Source organism: Hyla sarda, chromosome 4, assembly GCF_029499605.1.
Source record: "Hyla sarda isolate aHylSar1 chromosome 4, aHylSar1.hap1, whole genome shotgun sequence".
In the NCBI taxonomy this organism is placed as follows: Eukaryota; Metazoa; Chordata; class Amphibia; order Anura; family Hylidae; genus Hyla; species Hyla sarda.
The window spans coordinates 170824790-170845062 of record NC_079192.1 but is presented as its reverse complement, the minus strand read 5'-3'; the positions used below and the strand labels follow the sequence as shown (position 1 = coordinate 170845062).

The 20273-nt window shown below is 45.5% G+C and overlaps 1 protein-coding gene across 12 annotated transcripts in view; it reads right to left on the bottom strand.

Annotated features, from left to right (window-relative positions):
• LINGO1 (leucine rich repeat and Ig domain containing 1) overlaps positions 1-20273 on the bottom strand; it is a 490648-nt gene that overhangs the window by 411020 nt on the left and 59355 nt on the right. For 2 of the 12 annotated variants that reach the window (XM_056572727.1, XM_056572728.1), the window contains exon 2: positions 17925-18007. The exons of the other annotated variants lie outside the window; for them this stretch is intronic. The gene's annotated coding sequence lies outside the window, so the exon portion shown is untranslated. The remainder of the gene's footprint in view (positions 1-17924; positions 18008-20273) is intronic. 12 annotated transcript variants of the gene reach the window in all.

Sequence of the window (20273 nt, the reverse complement as noted above, 5' to 3'; positions counted from 1 at the left end):
TATATACCAGTGCAGTTAATGAGTGCAATCATATACCAGTGCAGTTATTTAGTGCAGCCATATACCAGTACATTTAATGAATGCAGCCATATACCAGTGCAGTTAATAAGTGCTATCATATACCAGTACAGTTAATGAGTGCAGCCATATACCAGTGCAGTTAATAAGTGCTATCATATACCAGTGCAGTTAATGAGTGCAGCCATATACCAGTGCAGTTAATGAGTGCAATCATATACCAGTGCAGTTATTTAGTGCAGCCATATACCAGTACAGTTAATGAGTGCAGCCATATACCAGTGCAGTTAATGAGTGCAGCTATATACCAGTGCAGTTAATGAGTGCAATCATATACCAGAGCAGTTATTTAGTGCAGCCATATACCAGTACAGTTAATGAGTGCAGCCATATACCAGTACATTTAATGAATGCAGCCATATACCAGTGCAGTTAATGAGTGCAATCATATACCAGTGCAGTTATTTAGTGCAGCCATATACCAGTGCAGTTAATGAGTGCAGCTATATACCAGTACAGTTAATGAGTGGAGCCATATACCAGTGAAGTTAATGAGTGCAGCCATATACCAGTGCAGTTAATGAGTGCAGCCATATACCAGTGCAGTTAATGAGTGCAGTTATATACCAGTGTAGTTAACGAGTGCAATCATATACCAGTGCAGTTGTTTAGTGCAGCTATATACCAGTACAGTTGATGAGTGCAGCTATCTACCAGTGTAGTTTATGAGTGCAGCCATATACCAGTACAGTAAATGAGTGCAGCCATATACCAGTGTAGTTATTGAGTGCAGCCATATACCAGTGCAGTTAATGAGTGGAGCCATATACCAGTACAGTTAATGAGTGCAGCCATATACCAGTTCAGTTAATGAGTGCAGCTATATACCAGTACATTTAATGAATGCAGCCATATACCAGTGCAGTTAATGAGTGCAATCATATACCAGTGCAGTTATTTAGTGCAGCCATATACCAGTGCAGTTAATGAGTGCAGCCATATACCAGTGCAGTTAATGAGTGCAGCCATATACCAGTGCAGATAATGAGTGCAATCATATACCAGTGCAGTTATTTAGTGCAGCCATATACCAGTACAGTTAATGAGTGCAGCCATATACCAGTGCAGTTAATGAGTGCAGCTATATACCAGTGCAGTTAATGAGTGCAATCATATACCAGAGCAGTTATTTAGTGCAGCCATATACCAGTACAGTTAATGAGTGCAGCTATATACCAGTACATTTAATGAATGCACCCATATACCAGTGCAGTTAATGAGTGCAATCATATACCAGTGCAGTTATTTAGTGCAGCCATATACCAGTGCAGTTAATGAGTGCAGCTATATACCAGTATAGTTAATGAGTGCAGCCATATACCAGTACAGTTAATGAGTGCAGCCATATACCAGTGCAGTTAATGAATGTAGCCATATACCAGTGCAGTTAATGAGTGAAGCCATATACCAGTGCAGTTAATGAGTGCAGCCATTTACCAGTGCAGTTAATGAGTGCAGCTATATACCAGTGCAGTTAATGAGTGCAGCCATATACCAGTACAGTTAATGAGTGCAGCCATATACCAGTGCAGTTAATGAATGTAGCCATATACCAGTGCAGTTAATGAGTGCAGCTATATACCAGTGCAGTTAATGAGTGCAATCATATACCAGTGCAGTTATTTAGTGCAGCCATATACCAGTACATTTAATGAATGCAGCCATATACCAGTGCAGTTAATAAGTGCTATCATATACCAGTACAGTTAATGAGTGCAGCCATATACCAGTGCAGTTAATAAGTGCTATCATATACCAGTGCAGTTAATGAGTGCAGCCATATACCAGTGCAGTTAATGAGTGCAATCATATACCAGTGCAGTTATTTAGTGCAGCCATATACCAGTACAGTTAATGAGTGCAGCCATATACCAGTGCAGTTAATGAGTGCAGCTATATACCAGTGCAGTTAATGAGTGCAATCATATACCAGAGCAGTTATTTAGTGCAGCCATATACCAGTACAGTTAATGAGTGCAGCCATATACCAGTACATTTAATGAATGCAGCCATATACCAGTGCAGTTAATGAGTGCAATCATATACCAGTGCAGTTATTTAGTGCAGCCATATACCAGTGCAGTTAATGAGTGCAGCTATATACCAGTACAGTTAATGAGTGGAGCCATATACCAGTGAAGTTAATGAGTGCAGCCATATACCAGTGCAGTTAATGAGTGCAGCCATATACCAGTGCAGTTAATGAGTGCAGTTATATACCAGTGTAGTTAACGAGTGCAATCATATACCAGTGCAGTTGTTTAGTGCAGCTATATACCAGTACAGTTGATGAGTGCAGCTATCTACCAGTGTAGTTTATGAGTGCAGCCATATACCAGTACAGTAAATGAGTGCAGCCATATACCAGTGTAGTTATTGAGTGCAGCCATATACCAGTGCAGTTAATGAGTGGAGCCATATACCAGTACAGTTAATGAGTGCAGCCATATACCAGTTCAGTTAATGAGTGCAGCTATATACCAGTACATTTAATGAATGCAGCCATATACCAGTGCAGTTAATGAGTGCAATCATATACCAGTGCAGTTATTTAGTGCAGCCATATACCAGTGCAGTTAATGAGTGCAGCCATATACCAGTGCAGTTAATGAGTGCAGCCATATACCAGTGCAGATAATGAGTGCAATCATATACCAGTGCAGTTATTTAGTGCAGCCATATACCAGTACAGTTAATGAGTGCAGCCATATACCAGTGCAGTTAATGAGTGCAGCTATATACCAGTGCAGTTAATGAGTGCAATCATATACCAGAGCAGTTATTTAGTGCAGCCATATACCAGTACAGTTAATGAGTGCAGCTATATACCAGTACATTTAATGAATGCACCCATATACCAGTGCAGTTAATGAGTGCAATCATATACCAGTGCAGTTATTTAGTGCAGCCATATACCAGTGCAGTTAATGAGTGCAGCTATATACCAGTGCAGTTAATGAGTGCAGCCATATACCAGTACAGTTAATGAGTGCAGCCATATACCAGTGCAGTTAATGAATGTAGCCATATACCAGTGGAGTTAATGAGTGCAGCTATATACCAGTGCAGTTAATGAGTGCAATCATATACCAGTGCAGTTATTTAGTGCAGCCATATACCAGTACATTTAATGAATGCAGCCATATACCAGTGCAGTTAATAAGTGCTATCATATACCAGTACAGTTAATGAGTGCAGCCATATACCAGTGCAGTTAATAAGTGCTATCATATACCAGTGCAGTTAATGAGTGCAGCCATATACCAGTGCAGTTAATGAGTGCAATCATATACCAGTGCAGTTATTTAGTGCAGCCATATACCAGTACAGTTAATGAGTGCAGCCATATACCAGTGCAGTTAATGAGTGCAGCTATATACCAGTGCAGTTAATGAGTGCAATCATATACCAGAGCAGTTATTTAGTGCAGCCATATACCAGTACAGTTAATGAGTGCAGCCATATACCAGTACATTTAATGAATGCAGCCATATACCAGTGCAGTTAATGAGTGCAATCATATACCAGTGCAGTTATTTAGTGCAGCCATATACCAGTGCAGTTAATGAGTGCAGCTATATACCAGTACAGTTAATGAGTGGAGCCATATACCAGTGAAGTTAATGAGTGCAGCCATATACCAGTGCAGTTAATGAGTGCAGCCATATACCAGTGCAGTTAATGAGTGCAGTTATATACCAGTGTAGTTAACGAGTGCAATCATATACCAGTGCAGTTGTTTAGTGCAGCTATATACCAGTACAGTTGATGAGTGCAGCTATCTACCAGTGTAGTTTATGAGTGCAGCCATATACCAGTACAGTAAATGAGTGCAGCCATATACCAGTGTAGTTATTGAGTGCAGCCATATACCAGTGCAGTTAATGAGTGGAGCCATATACCAGTACAGTTAATGAGTGCAGCCATATACCAGTTCAGTTAATGAGTGCAGCTATATACCAGTACATTTAATGAATGCAGCCATATACCAGTGCAGTTAATGAGTGCAATCATATACCAGTGCAGTTATTTAGTGCAGCCATATACCAGTGCAGTTAATGAGTGCAGCCATATACCAGTGCAGTTAATGAGTGCAGCCATATACCAGTGCAGATAATGAGTGCAATCATATACCAGTGCAGTTATTTAGTGCAGCCATATACCAGTACAGTTAATGAGTGCAGCCATATACCAGTGCAGTTAATGAGTGCAGCTATATACCAGTGCAGTTAATGAGTGCAATCATATACCAGAGCAGCTATTTAGTGCAGCCATATACCAGTACAGTTAATGAGTGCAGCTATATACCAGTACATTTAATGAATGCACCCATATACCAGTGCAGTTAATGAGTGCAATCATATACCAGTGCAGTTATTTAGTGCAGCCATATACCAGTGCAGTTAATGAGTGCAGTTATATACCAGTATTGTTAATGAGTGCAGCCATATACCAGTACAGTTAATGAGTGCAGCCATATACCAGTGCAGTTAATGAATGTAGCCATATACCAGTGCAGTTAATGAGTGAAGCCATATACCAGTGCAGTTAATGAGTGCAGCCATTTACCAGTGCAGTTAATGAGTGCAGCTATATACCAGTGCAGTTAATGAGTGCAGCCATATACCAGTACAGTTAATGAGTGCAGCCATATACCAGTGCAGTTAATGAATGTAGCCATATACCAGTGCAGTTAATGAGTGAAGCCATATACCAGTGCAGTTAATGAGTGCAGCAATATACCAATGTAGTTAATGAGTGCAGCCATATACCAGTTCAGTTAATGAGTGCAGCTACATACCAGTACATTTAATGAATGCAGCCATATACCAGTGCAGTTAATGAGTGCAATCATATACCAGTGCAGTTATTTAGTGCAGCCATATACCAGTGCAGTTAATGAGTGCAGCTATATACCAGTACAGTTAATGAGTGGAGCCATATACCAGTGAAGTTAATGAGTGCAGCCATATACCAGTGCAGTTAATGAGTGGAGCCATATACCAGTACAGTTAATGAGTGCAGCCATATACCAGTTCAGTTAATGAGTGCAGCTATATACCAGTACATTTAATGAATGCAGCCATATACCAGTGCAGTTAATGAGTGCAATCATATACCAGTGCAGTTATTTAGTGCAGCCATATACCAGTACAGTTAATGAGTGCAGCTATATACCAGTGTAGTTTATGAGTGCAGCCATATACCAGTTCAGTTAATGAGTGCAGCTATATACCAGTACATTTAATGAATGCAGCCATATACCAGTGCAGTTAATGAGTGCAATCATATACCAGTGCAGTTATTTAGTGCAGCCATATACCAGTGCAGTTAATGAGTGCAGCTATATACCAGTACAGTTAATGAGTGGAGCCATATACCAGTGAAGTTAATGAGTGCAGCCATATACCAGTGCAGTTAATGAGTGCAGCCATATACCAGTGCAGTTAATGAGTGCAGCTATATACCAGTGTAGTTAATGAGTGCAATCATATACCAGTGCACTTGTTTAGTGCAGCTATATACCAGTACAGTTGATGAGTGCAGCTATATACCAGTGTAGTTTATGAGTGCAGCCATATACCAGTACAGTTAATGAGTGCAGCCATATACCAGTGTAGTTATTGAGTGCAGCCATATACCAGTGCAGTTAATGAGTGGAGCCATATACCAGTACAGTTAATGAGTGCAGCCATATACCAGTTCAGTTAATGAGTGCAGCTATATACCAGTACATTTAATGAATGCAGCCATATACCAGTGCAGTTAATGAGTGCAATCATATACCAGTGCAGTTAATGAGTGCAATCATATACCAGTACAGTTAATGAGTGGAGCCATATACCAGTGAAGTTAATGAGTGCAGCCATATACCAGTGCAGTTAATGAGTGCAGCTATATACCAGTGTAGTTAATGAGTGCAATCATATACCACTGCAGTTATTTAGTGCAGCCATATACCAGTACAGTTAATGAGTGCAGCTATATACCAGTGTAGTTTATGAGTGCAGCCATATACCAGTACAGTTAACGAGTGCAGCCATATACCAGTGTAGTTATTGAGTGCAGCCATATACCAGTGCAGTTAATGAGTGGAGCCATATACCAGTACAGTTAATGAGTGCAGCCATATACCAGTTCAGTTAATGAGTGCAGCTATATACCAGTGCAGTTAATGAGTGCAATCATATACCAGTGCAGTTATTTAGTGCAGCCATATACCAGTGCAGTTAATGAGTGCAGCCATATACCAGTGCAGTTAATGAGTGCATCTATATACCAATGTAGTTTATGAGTGCAGCTATATACCAGTACATTTACCAGTTAATGAGTGCAGCCATATACCAGTGCAGTTAATGAGCGCAATCATTTACCACTACAGTTAATGAGTGGAGCCATATACCAGTGCAGTTAGTGAGTGCAGCTATATAACAGTGTAGTTAATGAGTGCAGCCATATACCAGTGCAGTTAATGAGTGCAATCATTTACCAGTACAGTTAATGAGTGGAGCCATATACCAGTGCAGTTAGTGAGTGCAGCTATATAACAGTGTAGTTAATGAGTGCAGCCATATACCAGTTCAGTTAATGAGTGCAGCTATATACCAATGTAGTTAATGAGTGCAGAATATACCAGTTCAGTGGGACCCCCGTGATCTTGCACGCTGCACCCCGTTAGATTCAGTCCCTGGAACGTATTCTCTCTGGGTCCGATTACTGTCGATCACGGGGACGGAGCATTGTGACGTCACGGCTCCGCCCCCGTGTGACATCACGATCCACCCCCTCAATGCAAGCCTATGGGAGGGGGCGTGACAGTTGTCACTCCCCGTTCCATAGGCATGCATTGATGGGGCGGAGTGTGACGTCACACAGGGGTGGAGCTATGACGTCACAATGCTCCATCCCCGTGATCGACAGTAATCAGACCGGAGCGAACACGCTCCGGGGACTGATTCTAACAAGGTGCAGCGTGCAAGATCACAGGGGTCCCCAGTGGTGGGACACCCGCGTTCAGGCATCTTATCCCCTATCCTTTGGATAGGGGATAAGATGTCTAAGCGCCGGAGTACCCCTTTAATGAGTGCAGCTATATACCAGTACAGTTAATGAATGCAGCCATATACCAGTGCAGTTAATGAGTGGAGCCATATACCAGTTCAGTTAATGAGTGCAGCCATTTACCAGTGCAGTTAATGAGTGCAGCCATATACCAGTGCAGTTAATGAGTGCAGCCATATACCAGTACAGTTAATGAGTGCAGCCATATACCAGTGTAGTTAATGAGTGCAGCTATATACCAGTGCAGTTAATTAGTGCAGCCATATACCAGTGCAGTTAATGAGTGCAATCATATACCAGTGCAGTTATTTAGTGCAGCCATATACCAGTACAGTTAATGAGTGCAGCCATTTACCAGTGCAGTTAATGAGTGCAGCCATATACCAGTGCAGTTAATGAGTGCAGCCATATACCAGTGCAGTTATTTAGTGCAGCCATATACCAGTGCAGTTAATGAGTGCAGCCATATACCAGTGCAGTTAATGAGTGCAGCCATATACCAGTGCAGTTATTTAGTGCAGCCATATACCAGTGCAGTTAATGAGTGCAGCCATATACCAGTGCAGTTAATGAGTGCAATCATATACCAGTGCAGTTATTTAGTGCAGCCATATACCAGTGCAGTTAATGAGTGCAGCCATTTACCAGTGCAGTTAATGAGTGCAGCCATATACCAGTGCAGTTAATGAGTGCAGCCATATACCAGTGCAGTTATTGAGTGCAGCCATATACCAGTACAGTTAATGAGTGTAGCCATATACCAGTGCAGTTAATAAGTGTAGCCATACAGCAGTATGGTCAGTGAGTGCAGCCATACAGCAGGATGGTGAGTGCAGCCATACAGCCAGTGAGTGCTGTCATACAGCAGTGTGGACAGTGAGTGCAGCCATGCAGCAGTGCAGTCAGAGTGCTACAAAACAGCAGTACAGACAGTGAGTGCTGCCATACACCAATGTGGAAAGTGAGTGAAGCCATACGGCAATGTGGACAGTGAATGAAGCCATACAGCAGTGAAGTTAGTAAGTGTAGCCATACAGCAGTGTGGACTGTAAGAGCAGTCATACAGAAGTAAAACAGTGAGCGCAGTCTTACAGCAGTGTGGTCAGTGAGCGCAGTCATACAGCAGTGTGGACAGTGAGTGAAGCCATACAGCCGTGTGGACTGTAAGAGCAGTCATACAGAAGTAAAACAGTGAGCGCAGTCTTACAGCAGTGTGGTCAGTGAGCACAGTCATACAGCAGTGTGGACAGTGAGTGAAGCCATACAGCCATGTGGTCAGTGAGAGCAGTCATACAGAAGTACAAACAGTGAGCGCAGTCATACAGCAGTGTGGTCAGTGAGCGCAGTCATACAGCAGTGTGGACAGTGAGTGAAGCCATACAGCCGTGTGGTCAGTGAGAGCAGTCATACAGAAGTACAAACAGTGAGCGCAGTCATACAGCATTGTGGTCAGTGAGTGCAGCCATACAGCAGTGTGGACAGTGAGTGCTGCCATATAGCAGTGCGATCAGTGAGTGTAGCCATACAGCAGTGTGGTCAATGAGTGCAGCCATACAGCAGTGTGGACAGTGAGTGCTGCATTATAGCAGTACAGTCAGTGAAAGCAGCCACACAACAGTGCAGACAGTGTGTGCTGCCATATACCCTGTTTCCCCGAAAATACACCCTACCCCAAAAATAAGCCCTAGCTGGATTATAAGACCTAGGCAATGCCGATGCAAATATTAAAAAACAAACTTTAACTTACCTTCGTCCTCCGTTCCTCCATTGCTAAGGAACCGGCGTCACTGTTCTCCGCGGCTCTTGCTGCTTCCTGGTGTTGGGACGTCTCAGAGCCTTCAGCCTATCACCGGCCGCAGCGATGTCCCGTCTCTGCCGATGATAGGCTGAGCCCGCTGTCATGTAAGAAGCCGTCCGGCTTGCAAAGCATTTTGAAAACTTTAATTTCAATCATGATTGCATAGTAGCATGAACTGATTGCTGAAAGAAGTGTAAGGCTGGGTTCACACTACGGTTTGTAATTACGGTTCCCGTATACGGCTGGGAGGAGGGGGCGGGGCTTAATCGCGGCGCCCGCACTCAGCCGTATAGGGAACTGTAGTTAATGTATGTCTATGAGCCGACCGGAGTTAACCGCAGCCTCCGGTCGGCTGCTTTTTCGGCCGTATGCGGTTTCCCGACCGCAGGTAAAAACGTGGTCGATCACGTTTTTGCCTGCGGTCGGGAAACCGCATATGGTCGAAATATACGTATACGGGAACCATAATTACAAACTGTAGTGTAAACCCAGCCTAATACATCCCAAGAAAACCACCAAAATGTAAAACTTGTACTGCTTAGCAAAGCAGCGTACAAAACTGTTTAAAGGGGAACTCCACTGGAAAACATTTTATTTTAAATCAACTGGTGCCAGAAAGTTAAACAGATTTGTAAATTACTTCTATTATAAAATCTTAATCCTTCCTGTACTTATCAGCAACTGTTATGATCCACAGGAAGTTCTTTTTTTTTTGAATTTCCTTTCTGTCTAACCACAGTGCTCTCTGCTGACACCTCTGTCCATGTCAGGAACTGTCCAGAGGTTTTCTATGGGGATTTGCTCCTACTCTGGACAGTTCCGAAAATGGACAGAGGTGTCAGCAGAGAGCACTGTGGTCAGACAGAAAGGAAATTCAAAAAGAAAAGAACTTCCTGTGGATCATAACAGCAGTGTCACGATTCGGCTCACAGGTTGTGGATCCGCTGTGTCAGCGAGGGATTGGCGTGGACCGTGCTGGTGGACCGGTTCTAAGAGGCTACTGGTTTTCACCAGAGCCCGCCGCAAAGCGGGATGGTCTTGCTGCGGCAGTAGCAACCAGGTCGTATCCACTAGCAACGGCTCAACCTCGCTGACTGCTGAGAAGGCGTGGGACAGAAGGACTAGGCAGAGGCAAGGTCAGACGTAGCAGAAGGTCGGGGGCAGGCGGCAAGGTTCGTAGTCAAGATGGATAGCAAGGGTTCAGGTAACACAGGCTTGGACAACACTAAACGCTTTCACTGGCACAAGGCAACAAGATCCGGCAAGGGAGTGCAGGGGAAGTGATCAGATATAGCCAGGGAGCAGGTGGAAGCCAATTAAGCTAATTGGGCCAGGCACCAATCATTGGTGCACTGGCCCTTTAAGTCTCAGAGAGCTGGCGCGCGCGCGCCCTAGAGAGCGGAGCCGCGCGCGCCAGCACATGACAGGAGGGGCCCGGGACGGGTAAGTGACCTGGGACGCGATTCGCGAGCGGGCGCGTCCCGCTGTGCGAATCGCATCCCCGACGGCCATGTCAGTGCAGCGCTCCCGGTCAGCGGGACTGACCGGGGCGCTGCAGGGAGAGAGACGCCGTGAGCGCTCCGGGGAGGAGCGGGGACCCGGAGCGCTAGGCGTAACAGTACCCCCCCCTTAGGTCTCCCCCTTTTTTTGTCCGACAACTGCTTTACCTGGGACGAGGACACCGGGAGAGAATGGAGGGTTTCCTCAAAGGCAGGCAGTACAGCAGGAGAGGGAATGGGGAGGGAGGGCAGAGGGTGAAGCTTGGCACGGGGCAGGGTGACACAAGGACGGGGGCCATGAGAAGGCACTGAGGCTTGCCTGATGGGACTGGGAGGGGGGGAGAGGCATCTCTTGTGGCAAGCAGAGTCCCAGTTCTTGATCTCCCCGGTGGTCCAGTCGAGGGTGGGAGAATGAAGCTGGAGCCAAGGCAGACCGAGGAGGACCTCAGAGGTGCAGTTGGGGAGGACGAAAAATTCAATCCTTTCGTGGTGGGGTCCAATGCACATCAAGAGGGGTTCTGTGCGGTAACGCACGGTGCAATCCAATCTGACTCCGTTGACCGCGGAAATGTAGAGCGGCTTGACGAGACGGGTCACCGGGATGCAGAATTTATTCACAAAAGAATCCAGAATAAAATTCCCAGAGGCACCAGAGTCCAAGCAGGCCACGGCTGAGAGGGAGGAGTTGGCTGAAGAAGAAATCCGCACGGGCACCGTGAGACGTGGAGAAGCAGACTTTGAACCAAGAGACGCCACACCCACGTGAGCTGGGTGCGTGCGTGCGTTTCCCAGACATGGATGACGAATAGGGCAATCCACCAAGAAATGCTCGGTACTGGCACAGTACAGACAAAGATTTTCTTCCCTACGGCGATTCCTCTCTTCCTGGGTCAGGCGAGACCGATCCACTTGCATGGCCTCCTCGGCAGGAGGCCCAGGCGTAGATTGCAGCGGATACTGTGGGAGAGGTGCCCAGAGATCTAAGTCTTTTTCCTGGCGGAGCTCTTGATGTCTCTCAGAAAAACGCATGTCAATGCGGGTGGCCAAATGGATAAGTTCTTGCAGGTTGGCAGGAATCTCTCGTGCGGCCAGCACATCCTTGATGCGACTGGATAGGCCTTTTTTAAAGGTCGCGCAGAGAGCCTCGTTATTCCATGATAATTCGGAAGCAAGAGTACGAAATTGGATGGCGTACTCGCCCACTGAAGAATTACCCTGGACCAGGTTCAGCAGGGCAGTCTCGGCAGAAGAAGCTCGGGCTGGCTCCTCGAAGACACTACGGACCTCAGCGAAGAAGGACTGGACTGTGGCTGTGGCAGGATCATTGCGGTCCCAGAGCGGTGTGGCCCAAGACAAGGCCTTTCCTGAAAGAAGGCTTACTACAAACGCCACCTTAGACCGTTCTGTAGGAAACAAGTCCGACAACATCTCCATATGCAGGGAACACTGAGAGAAAAATCCACGGCAGAGTCTAGAGTCCCCATCAAATTTGTCCGGCAGGGACAAGCGGAGGCTAGGAGCGGCCACTCGCTGCGGAGGAGGTGCAGGAGCTGGCGGAGGAGATGGTTGCTGCTGTAGCAGAGGCAGAAGTTGCTGTAACGTGGCGGTCAACTGCGACAGCTGCTGTCCTTGTTGGGCAATTTGCTGCGATTGCTGAGCGACCACCGTGGTAAGGTCAGCGAGACTTGGCAGCGGCACCTCAGCGGGATCCATGGCCGGATCTACTGTCACGATTCGGCTCACAGGTTGTGGATCCGCTGTGTCAGCGAGGGATTGGCGTGGACCGTGCTGGTGGACCGGTTCTAAGAGGCTACTGGTTTTCACCAGAGCCCGCCGCAAAGCGGGATGGTCTTGCTGCGGCAGTAGCAACCAGGTCGTATCCACTAGCAACGGCTCAACCTCGCTGACTGCTGAGAAGGCGTGGGACAGAAGGACTAGGCAGAGGCAAGGTCAGACGTAGCAGAAGGTCGGGGGCAGGCGGCAAGGTTCGTAGTCAAGATGGATAGCAAGGGTTCAGGTAACACAGGCTTGGACAACACTAAACGCTTTCACTGGCACAAGGCAACAAGATCCGGCAAGGGAGTGCAGGGGAAGTGATCAGATATAGCCAGGGAGCAGGTGGAAGCCAATTAAGCTAATTGGGCCAGGCACCAATCATTGGTGCACTGGCCCTTTAAGTCTCAGAGAGCTGGCGCGCGCGCCCTAGAGAGCGGAGCCGCGCGCGCCAGCACATGACAGGAGGGGCCCGGGACGGGTAAGTGACCTGGGACGCGATTCGCGAGCGGGCGCGTCCCGCTGTGCGAATCGCATCCCCGACGGCCATGTCAGTGCAGCGCTCCCGGTCAGCGGGACTGACCGGGGCGCTGCAGGGAGAGAGACGCCGTGAGCGCTCCGGGGAGGAGCGGGGACCCGGAGCGCTAGGCGTAACAAGCAGCTTATAAGTACTGAAAGGATTAAGATTTTTTTATAGAAGTAATTTACAAATCTGTTTAACTTTCTGGCACCAGTTGATTTAAAATAAAATGTTTCCCACTGGAGTACCCCTTTAACCCCTTAAGGACTCAGCCCATTTTGGCCTTAAGGACTCAGACAATTTAATTTTTACGTTTTCATTTTTTCCTCCTCGCCTTCTAAAAATCATAACTCTTTTATATTTTCATCCACAGACTAGTATGAGGGCTTGTTTTTTGCGCGACCAGTTGTCCTTTGTAATGACATCACTCATTATATCATAAAATGTATGGCGCAACCAAAAAACACTATTTTTGTGGGGAAATTAAAACGAAAAACGCAATTTTGCTAATTTTGGAAGGTTTTGTTTTCACGCCGTACAATTTCTGGTAAAAATGATGTGTGTTCTTTATTCGGAGGATCAATACGATTAAAATGATACCCATTATTATATACTTTTATATTATTGTTGCGCTTAAAAAAAACTTTTTAACCAAATTAGTACGTTTATAATCCCTTTATTTTGATGACCTATAACTTTTTTATTTTTCCGTATAAGCGGCGGTATGGGGGCTCATTTTTTGCGCCATGATCTGTACTTTTTTTTGATACCACATTTGTATATAAAAAACTTTTAATACATTTTTTATAATTTTTTTTTAATAAAATGTATTAAAAAAGTAGGAATTTTTTACTTTTAAAATTTTTTTTCGTTCACGCCGTTCACCGTACGGGATCATTAACATTTTATTTTAATAGTTCGGACATTTACGCACGCGGCAATACCAAATATGTCTATAAAAAATGTTTTTTACGCTTTTTGGGGGTAAAATAGGAAAAAACGGACGTTTTACTTTTTTATTGGGGGAGGGGATTTTTCACTTTTTTTTTACTTTTACATTTTTTAACATTTTTTTTTACACTTGAATAGTCCCCATAGGGGACTATTCATAGCAATACCATGATTGCTAATACTGATCTGTTCTATGTATAGGACATAGAACAGATCAGTATTATCGGTCATCTCCTGCTCTGGTCTGCTCGATCACAGACCAGAGCAGGAGACGCCGGGAGCCGCACGGAGGAAGGTGAGGGGACCTCCGTGCGGCGTTATGAATGATCTGATCCCCGCAGCAGCGCTGCGGGCGATCCGATCGTTCATTTTAATCGCGAACTGCCGCAGATGCCGGGATCTGTATTGATCCCGGCACCTGAGGGGTTAATGGCGGACGCCCGCGAGATCGCGGGCGTCGGCCATTGCCGGCGGGTCCCTGGCTGCGATCAGCAGCCGGGATCAGCCGCGCATGACACGGGCATCGCTCCGATGCCCGCGGTTATGCTTAGGACGTAAATGTACGTCCTGGTGCGTTAAGTACCACCTCACCAGGACGTACATTTACGTCCTGCGTCCTTAAGGGGTTAAAGGGGTATTCCCATATAAACTATCATAGTTAAATGTATATGTAGGTCACGTCAAGTTAAACATTTTTGCAAATACATTCATTTGGCAAATTTCTCTCTTTCTCCTGATACTCCTTCCCACCTCTTTTTATAGCTTGTTGTCTAGGTTACAAAGAGCCATCAACAAGGGGAGGAAATGAGAAGGAGGGAATATAAGGAGAAGGAGGGAAGTTTACTAAATTAATGTATTTACAAATATATCATTTACAATGATGTGCCCTACAGTTTAACTACAAGTGGAGATGGGAATACCCCACTTCCAACCTATGTGAGCCCCAAGAAGTGTAGCTTATCATATTTTTGTTGCCGTACCTACTGCCAAGTTGTGCAGATCTACTCTCGCCTGTGCAGCATCACCAACACTAGAGTGTAGACTGACCATCTGCAGTGTATGTACTAGAATGTGGTAGGAATAGGATTTACATTCATGACTGTTCACTGACTGTGGGATTTGCATTACATTGTGAACTAATCTGTGAAATTTTACTAGACTGTGTACTGCAGCATTTATACAACACAGTGGACTGACAGACTGCAGCATTTACAACAGACTGTGATTGACTGGCCAGAGCATTGATCTTTACACTAGACTGTGGACTGATCAGTGATCTTTACACTACACTGTGGACTGACCAGTGTTCTTTACTCTAGACTGTGGACTGATCAGTGATCTTTACACTACACTGTGGACTGACCAGTGATCTTTACACTACACTGTGGACTGACCAGTGTTCTTTACTCTAGACTGTGGACTGACCAGTGTTCTTTACATTAGACTGTGGACTGACCAGTGATCTTTACACTACACTGTGGACTGACCAGTGTTCTTTACATTAGACTGTGGACTGATCAGTGATCTTTACACTACACTGTGGACTGACCAGTGTTCTTTACTCTAGACTGTGGACTGACCAGTGTTCTTTACATTAGACTGTGGACTGACCAGTGATCTTTACACTACACTGTGGACTGACCAGTGATCTTTACACTACACTGTGGACTGACCAGTGTTCTGTACATTAGACTGTGGACTGACCAGTGATCTTTAAACTAGACTGTGGACTGACCAGTGATCTTTACATTAGACTGTGGACTGACCAGTGATCTTTACACTACACTGTGGACTGACCAGTGTTCTTTACTCTAGACTGTGGACTGACCAGTGTTCTTTACATTAGACTGTGGACTGACCAGTGATCTTTACACTACACTGTGGACTGACCAGTGATCTTTACACTACACTGTGGACTGACCAGTGTTCTTTACATTAGACTGTGGACTGACCAGTGATCTTTAAACTACACTGTGGACTGACCAGTGATATTTACACTACACCGTGGACTGACCAGTGATCTTTACATTACACTGTGGACCGACCAGTGATCTTTACACTACACTGCGGACTGACCATTGATATTTACACTACACTGTGGACTGACCAGTGATCTTTACACTACACTGTGGACTGACCAGTGATTTTTACACTACACTGTGGACTGACAAGTGATCTTTACACTACACTGTGGACTGACCAGTGATCTTTACACTAGACTGTGGACTGACCAGTGATCTTTACACTACACTGTGGACTGACCAGTGATCTTTACTCTAGACTTTGGACTGAACCAGTGATCTTTACTCTAGACTGTGGACTGACCAGTGATCTTTACACTACAATGTGGACTGACCAGTGATCTTTACTCTAGACTTTGGACTGACCAGTGATCTTTACTCTAGACTGTGGACTGACCAGTGATCTTTACTCTAGACTGTGGACTGACCAGTGATCTTTACACTACACTGTGGAATGACCAGTGATCTTTACACTACACTTTGGACTGTCCAGTGATCTTTACACTAGACTGTGGACTGACCAGTGATATTTACACTACACCGTGGACTGACCAGTGATCTTTACATTACACTGTGGGCCGACCAGTGATCTTTACACTACACTGTGGATTTACCAGTGATCTGTAAACTAGACTGTGGACTGACCAGTGATCTTCACACTACACTGTGGACTGACCAGTGATCTTTACACTACAATGTGGACTTACCAGTGAACTTTACATTACACTGTGGACCGACCAGTGATCTTTACACTACACTGCGGACTGACCAGTATTATTTACACTACACTGTGGACTGACCAGTGATCTTTACACAACACTGTGGACTGACCAGTGATCTTTACTCTAGACTGTGGACTGACCAGTGTTCTTTACTCTAGACTTTGGACTGACCAGTGATCTTTACACTACACTGTGGAATGACCAGTGATCTTTACACTACACTGTGGACCGACCAGTGATCTTTACACTACACTGTGGATTTACCAGTGATCTGTAAACTAGACTGTGGACTGACCAGTGATCTTCACACTACACTGTGGACTGACCAGTGATCTTTACACTACAATGTGGACTGATCAGTGATCTTTACATTACACTGTGGACCGACCAGTGATCTTTACACTACACTGCGGACTGACCAGTGATATTTACACTACACTGTGGACTGACCAGTGATCTTTACACAACACTGTGGACTGACCAGTGATTTTTACACTACACTGTGGACTAATCAGTGATCTTCACACTACACTGTGGACTGACCAGTGATCTTTACACTAGACTGTGGACTTACCAGTGATCTTTACTCTAGACTGTGGACTGACCAGTGATCTTTACTCTAGACTGTGGACTGACCAGTGATCTTTACACTACACTGTGGAATGACCAGTGATCTTTACACTACACTGTGGACTGACCAGTGATCTTTCCAATAGACTGTGGACTGACCAGTGATATTTACACTACACCGTGGACTGACCAGTGATCTTTACACTACACTGTGGACTGATCAGTGATCTTTACACTACACTGTGGACTGACCAGTGATCTTTACACTATACTGTGGACTGACCAGTGATCTTTACACTACACTGTGGACTGACCAGTAATCATTACACTACACTGTGGACTGACCAGTGATATTTACACTACACTGTGGACTGACCAGTGATCTTTACATTACACTGTGGACTAATCAGTGATCTTTGCACTACACTGTGGACTGACCAGTAATCATTACACTACACTGTGGACTGACCAGTGATATTTACACTACACTGTGGACTGACCAGTGATCTTTACATTACACTGTGGACTGATCAGTGATCTTTACACTACACTGTGGACTGACCAGTAATCATTACACTACACTGTGGACTGACCAGTGATCTTTACACTACGCTTTGGACTGACCAGTGATCTTTACACTACACTGTGGGTTGGACTGCAGAGTGGTGGTCAAGAGTTGCAGACCCAACTGGTGAAACACATCACGCTTAATAGTTTCAGTTCACACTTGTGGGCATAGGAGCTTGGTGGTTACAATACATACTAGGTGGCACAGAATATGTGAATGTATCTGGAACTGAGTTTGAACAGTATCGAAAAAAAATAGAACTATACACAGCTATATATATGACTTTACACAGACCTCAATAAAATGTTGCACAACTTTTATGTCTGTTATCTTGAAGGAAAATATCTGCTATACTTGCTCACCTTTCTGTCCTTCTGTATCACATACTTCAAGAAACTTCCATCCAGTATACACCTCACAACTGTGGACCATCCAGATCTTAAACCTTAAAGAGGCACTGTCATTGTTAAAAACTTTTCATATATTGCAGGACTCATTATAATATGACATTTCACAATATACACCTGTTAATTTTTTTTATATTTTAACCTTAAATTCAAGCTCAAAATAGCCGCCATTAGGGGACGCCTGTCTTTTAGCCAGACAGACTAGTCTAGATTTTACAGCATACTGGATACCGGTCATAAAGCATATGCAAAACTACAGATAAAGGATGTGTGGACATGCTGGGAGCTTTAATTTTACAACAGCTGGAGGCAACACTGCTCTAACACAGTTATTTACAAACATTGCAGCTTCAGTAGTTACTAAACTACAACTCCCAGCATGCTGAAATAGTCAAAGCTTTCTCGGACTCCTGAATGACAAAGAAGTTGATCAGACATTCAGGAGTCTGTGAAGGATGAATGACACACATAGTGACAGCTATGCTGATTAGCATCCAGCTTTACTAGAAGAAGATAAAACAGATAGAACATGTATTCATAAAAATGCTGTACTTTTATCTAAAAAATCCTTGCACTAATTTTATAAAGATCTATTCTTATATTTATACATTTTATCCTGTTATGAATTCACCATAATGTCTTCTGATTACTGCAGGCAAGCTCCAAGTATCTTCCTCTGACACATGACACAGCATAAAACCAGAGAGGAAAGGGTTACAGAGTAGAGAGTACTGATTGGCTGACTGCCCAGGCTTGTTCCTGTGAGGGAGACAGACTGACACGCCCCCTCCAGCCTGCACAATGAAAAAGTAACTCACCAGCAGATAAATGATTATATCTCTGGATATATAGGTCCGACACACATAAAAATTATATGCACAGGGGCGTGGCTGGGCGCGCTGGCGGAAAGACGTGCACCCTAAGAGCTCCTGCCTGGGCCGGTGTATAACGGGCAAAAGCACCGGGTTATGGGAGGCAGACGCCGGAATAAAAAGCCTAAACAATTGTCTCAAGCCACCGGGAACCCCACTCGCCTGATCTCGGCATATTTCAGCCAGAACTGTCCGCTCCCGGACGAAGCAAACGCAGCGCGGCCTCCGAACATGATGGCCGCGGCCGGAAGTGAAGCACGGGCCCTGACTGCGGCGACTCTCTGCCAGGAGTCTGTTTCGTCCCCTCCGGCATTCACTACACAGGCTCAGAATGCAGTACCGCTGCCGGAGGGAGAAAATGCCATTAACATGTCCCACCAGCTACCAGCTCCAGAAGGTAGGACCTCTGCAGCCTTCTCGGCACCCCCGGATTCCTGCACACCTGAGGGGACTATGCTGCGCTCCTGCGCCTCCTCACCACAGGGCCCGGTCTCAGTGCGGCTGCTGCCGGCAGCCTCACCCTCAGCAGCTCCCCAGCTACCAGCGCTCACTATGGGGGCATTGTCCTCGACCCTCCTTAGCCACTGGAGTCCAACTGATTTCCCTCCACTACTGGGAGCACAGTCCCCAGAAGGCTCCCATGTTGCATGTGAACCTATGCCCTTAGTAGAGAACCCCCACCAGCATGCTCCTCCTGCTTCTCCCAGCACCTCTACTCTGGAACCTTCCGCCTCCCCCTTGGGGAAACCAACTGCACCCACCTGCTGCCAGGGTCAGGGTACCCCTTCTACTACTCCTCACCTCACTACATCTATGAGAGCCTCACCCCAAGCTCAAATGCCAAGCTCTATTAAGGTCCCGGGACCTCCACCTAGAAATGTCGTCGATTGGGCCTCAGAAATGGAGGTAGCTGACTCTGAGCCTGATAAAGACTCTTGTGACTCTTCTTCAGACACTGATACTCCTGAATATTGGGGTAAAAGTCCCCCTGCGAAAAAAAAACTATTCAAGACCCCTCTGAAGAAACCAATAGGCAAAACTCATATGGATACTCACTCCTCCTCTGATGATTCCCGTTCCCAAACAAAACGCTCTCTTACCTCTCACAAACAGCGACTGTCAACTATATCAGCGACACCCACGACATTGCCGGCCCAGGGGGTACTTGCCTCTGCTCTGCCCTCACCAGAGGCGGCAGTCAATACCCTCAAGGGATACCCTGAACTGCAAGCGCTACTTGCACTGCTTCCAACGAAAGCTGACATGGTCTCCCTAGCATCAGACCTGAAAGCGGCCTGGAAAGAAGATCTTGCACCAGTCAAAGCTGAGATTTCCGACCTTCAAAACAGGGTCCAGACCCACAAAAAGTCTCTCTCTACAACATGCGGCGACAGTTGAGCACCTAGATGATATCGACAACAGGAATCGGAGA